This window comes from Triticum dicoccoides, chromosome 1A (genome assembly GCF_002162155.2).
Source record: "Triticum dicoccoides isolate Atlit2015 ecotype Zavitan chromosome 1A, WEW_v2.0, whole genome shotgun sequence".
NCBI lineage: Eukaryota > Viridiplantae > Streptophyta > Magnoliopsida > Poales > Poaceae > Triticum > Triticum dicoccoides.
Genome location: NC_041380.1, coordinates 10,118,653 through 10,123,453, shown reverse-complemented (window position 1 = coordinate 10,123,453; position 4,801 = coordinate 10,118,653).

Sequence of the window (4,801 nt, the reverse complement as noted above, 5' to 3'; positions counted from 1 at the left end):
TCAAAATGTTCTTTACATTACATGAACACTTTTTTAAATTGTCATAACTAACTTTTACATTGTGAAAACTTAATGTTAAATGGATAACATATTTTAAAATATCATGATGATTTTATAAATCTATGGTTTTTATATGTTCTCAACATTTGATGAACACTTTTTTTTTCAAACATGTAAGGAACACTTTTTAAAATTGCGACCACTTATTGTTGAATGGTAAGAACATTTTTTTAAATGTCAGTAAATTTTAAAAAATGATTCGCATTTTATATATATTATGAAAATTTCATTGGTTGTGGAAACAATTGTTTAATCTGCGTGAACAAATGTGCAGATGCACATTGGAGATTTTTAGCAAAAAGTGCTAAACAGTTCTCGTTCATTTCTAAAAGTGGTCATATTACTTGATTTTTTATGTGTATATTAAAAATGTTCATCATGTTTTTTAAAGTGTTCACATGTAAAATCAGTTGGTTCCAAGTGCTCTCAAGATGGTCGAATTAGCATGGTGCGCGATTGCAGAACACAACAAATATTACCGAAATTGTGAACACTGAGTCACATACTCAAACAGTGAAGATGCAGAAACTGGACACATGCACCGACTTGGTTAGGGCCCTAGATATCTATTTGCTTATGTTGCTCTATGCATAACTTTTTTCTTGCCTTCTCTTCTGCTGCTCTTTGGTCTGCTCGTCTATGGCCTGCTGCTGCACTGTCTTCGCAATGATCTAATAGAAGGAAAACTCATGTACTTGACAATGTCACCCAGGCCTTGGGCATGTTTTGACTGGGTTCCCTATCGTGAGATAACAGAACAGAAAGCAGAAAAAGGATTTTCGCTTCTCCCAGTGCAACATGAAAAGAAAACTTAAGCTCTAGCGAACAAAGTCTCACAGGAATGCTGCCTTCTTCCTTTCTAAAAAAAAAGATGCAGAAACTTCATGCAAAACGATGCATATATCCCTAGATCAGCTGTACGCATGAGCTATTTTGACAACAATTCTTTGTCTGAATTATATATTAGATGTATCAACATGAACTTCTTTGCAAGAATTAGAAAAGACAAAAAGGTAGTAGAATCTACAATTTATAACTAAGGACATAAGTATTCATGGATTGGTTGTCATTCATGGAGTTCATGGTGACTAAAATGAAGATGGGCTTCAGCGCTGGGTCCCCCCCCCCCCCTCTCAGTTCCTTCCCCTCTATCCAACACTCTCAGGATCTCACCGTAATCCTCCATTAATTCGCGTGGTTGCTTCGCCGGCGGCCCTCCCCCACCTCCCCCGGCTTGCACCACCACCTCCGTTATCCTTCCTGCCCCCTCCTCGAAGCCGTGTTCCACTCATAAGGAAAGTCATGCATGTGTGTACAGCAGATCTGGTTGTGTGCTAGGTTTCTGCACGGCTCTCTGTCTTATCATTCTTCCTCCAGTAATGACCCATCTCTTTCGATTTATGTTCGTAAGGACCCCCATACTGCATGCAGCGCGCCGGAGAACAGGTTCCCCGGGAGGTCGATGAAACGGAGGTGGCACAGCGAGGCGAGGGACGTACGCGGGGAATGGGACGGCTACATGCGGCGGCTGTGTGCGTGGGGAGCGAGAGGCGGACACGGCCACGATGGCGCATGCGGCGTCCACAAGCGGGAGGGGGCCGAGCGAGTGGCTGTCCACCGGCTGGCACACGACTGCACATGCAACGGCTCACACACGGCGGCGGCTGGCTGGCTAGCTAGCCAGCACGCACGCGCGCGCAGCTGCTGGCTAGCTAGCACGCCCGCCGCGGTCGGATCACGAGATGCTGGACGGTGGCGAGCGGTAGTACAAGCCGTAGCCCTCACCGCCATGCCCCAAGATCCGCAGCCCCGTGCTCCCGCCCTGAGCGCCGCAACCCCGCCCCGCCGTGCCGAGCTGTCGTGCGTAAGCACTTAGCTGTAGTCGTGCGCGAGACCCTTGGCGCTGGTCATGGTGGCGCTCGCATCGGGCTAGAGAAGGAGCGATGGGGCGCAATACATCGTGGCCAACTCCAACCTGAGCAACACCAGAGCGGCGACGGCCCTGGTTACCATCTCCGGATACCCCGGAGCTCCTCGTGTGCCACAAAGCTCCGCCAGCACGGCGGCCAGCACGGCAAAGGCACTGCTCCAGAGCTTGCCCGGTGACCAGTATGGCGGAGGCGCTACAGGATGGGTTGCGGCTGCGCGCGCCGGGGATGATATGCGATGGTGAAGATCTAGGAGGGGACCTCAGACTCAGGTCGTGTGGTGGCTGTTTTATGGGACCGGAGCGGCCATAGAGGGCAACGAGATCGTTCGTTTGTCACTACTGGAATTTTCGTATACGTCGGGTGTCTGCGTCTTCACCGAGAGCCAAAACACGGGCACTCGGCAAAGTAAGTAACGCCGGGAGCCGCACTCGGCAAAGGGAATAAATCAGCAAACACATGATAATGCCGATAGCATTGCTCGGCGGACAGGTTATACTCGGCAAAGGCATTATTTGCCAAGGGCCATCTGGTCACACATGGCAAAGTTTTGCCACGTGGCACATTCGGCGGCGACTAACGGCACGGTCACGGTTGCAACTCTTTGCCGAGAGTGGCTCTCGGCTAAGATTTGGTCCCACCTCGCCTACCAACTAGCAAAAAGACATGTTTAATTAGTTCAATAGTCCAACGGCATTAAGCTTCGGTCTTCATTAGTAAACTTGAGTTTAGTTGTACCCTAACATTAAGCATTTTGGGGAACTCTGAATATCTATCCGATGATTGGCAAGATGAGATATATCTGTTTTCCTTTTCAGGTATTTTTTGTTTCCAACTGTTAGTGCATACTAGAAGCATACTTCATTCAACTCTGAATAACTGCAGCAAGTGCAGATGATGAGTTCAGTGACACTAGAAGCCTGACATTTAGCATTTTCAGTCAGTAACTGCAACCGCACAAGAAGTAGAGTATGAAATAGATAGCCAAGAATGTGTGTAATATTGTATAGTACAAGCATAGAGTTTCATTGTTAATGGGTTTCAGTGACACAGAGCATCAAAGAATAAACTTGAGGTCAGTTGTAGCAAGTAGGGAACTCTGGATATGTGGTACAGAGCAGCAAGATCAGGTATCTGTTTTCCTTGTTTTCGTTCAGGTATTGTTTGTTTCCACAAATATACTGTTAGCAATGTGCTGTCCTACAAACATTACTAGTACAAACATTAGTCTCTGCTGAGTTTAAACTCTGAATATCTGCAGCAAATGCAGATGATGAGTTCAGTGACCAGGACAGGCAGTAGAGAATCAGCTTCACTGAGACAAGCCTGACATTTAGCATTTTAAGTCTGTCTGAATGTTCAGATTTTTAGTAGAGACTTGAAAGAAGCGCATACTTGTCTTGACGTTTGGGCTAACCCTCGAACTAGAATAAGAAGCAGGATTTGATTTGGAACTCCAGTTTCATACCTTCAGGAAATTCGGCGAAACCAGATGCAAAATCCTCGAACAAGAAGCGAGGTTCAAAACCAGGTGCAGAGAAAAAAGGGGGGGGGGGAACAAACTCGAAGAGATTTGTTCAAGAAGAAGCAGATGCTTACTCATGACTCTTCAATGGTAGCAGGGTCCCTCCTTCACCATGACTCCGCAATTGTCCCTCCTTCTTTACATTTCATGAACACTTTTTAAAATTGTCATAACTAACTTTTACAAATTGTGAAAACTTATTGTTAAATGGATAACATATTTTAAAATATCATGATGCTTTTATAAATCTGTGGTTTTTATATGTTCTCAACATTTGATGAACACTTTTTTTTCAAAAATGTAAGGAACACTTTTTAAAATTGTGACCACTTATTGTTGAATGGTAAGAACATTTTTTTAAATGTCAGTAAATTTTAAAAAAATGATTTGCATTTTATATATGTTATGAAAATTTCATTGGTTGTGGAAACAATTGTTTAATATGCGTGAAAAAATGTGCAGATACACATTGGAGATTTTTAGCAAAAAGTGCTAAACAGTTCTCGTTCATTTCTAAAAGTGGACGTATTACTTAAATTTTTTATTATGTATATTAAAAATGTACATAACGTTTTTTGAAAAGTGTTCACTTGTAAAATCAGCTGGTTCTCCAAGTGCTCTCAAGATGGTAGAATTAGCATGGCGCGCGATTGTAGCACACGACAAATATTACCGAAATTGTGAACACTTAGTCACATACTCAAACACTGAAGATGCAGAAACTATACACATGCCAATTAATCTCATAAGCTTTCGTATATCGACTGGTGGTCGCACCGATTTGGTTAGGGCCCTAGATATATATTTGGTTATGTTGCTCTATGCACAACTTTTTTCTTGCCTTCTCTTCTGCTGTTCTTAGGTCTGCTCGTCTATGGCCTGCTGCTGCACTGTCTTTGCAATTATCTAATAGAAGGAAGAGTCATGTACTTGATAATGTTACCCAGGACATGGGATGTTTTGACCGGGTTCCCTATCATAAGATAATTGAAAAGAAAGCAGAAAAAGAGCTTCTCCCGGTGCAACATGAAAAGAAAACTTAAGCTCTAGTGAACAAAGTCTCACAGGAATGCTCTGCCTTCTTCGTTTCTCAAAAAAGAAAGATGCAGAAACTTCACATACAACGATGCATATATCCCTAGATCTGCTGTACGCATGAGCTATTTTGAAAACAATTCTTTGCCTGAATTATATATTGGATGTATCAACATGAACTTCCTTGCAAAAATTAGAAAAGATAAAAGGTAGTAGAATCTACAATTTATAATTAAGGACATAAGTATTCATG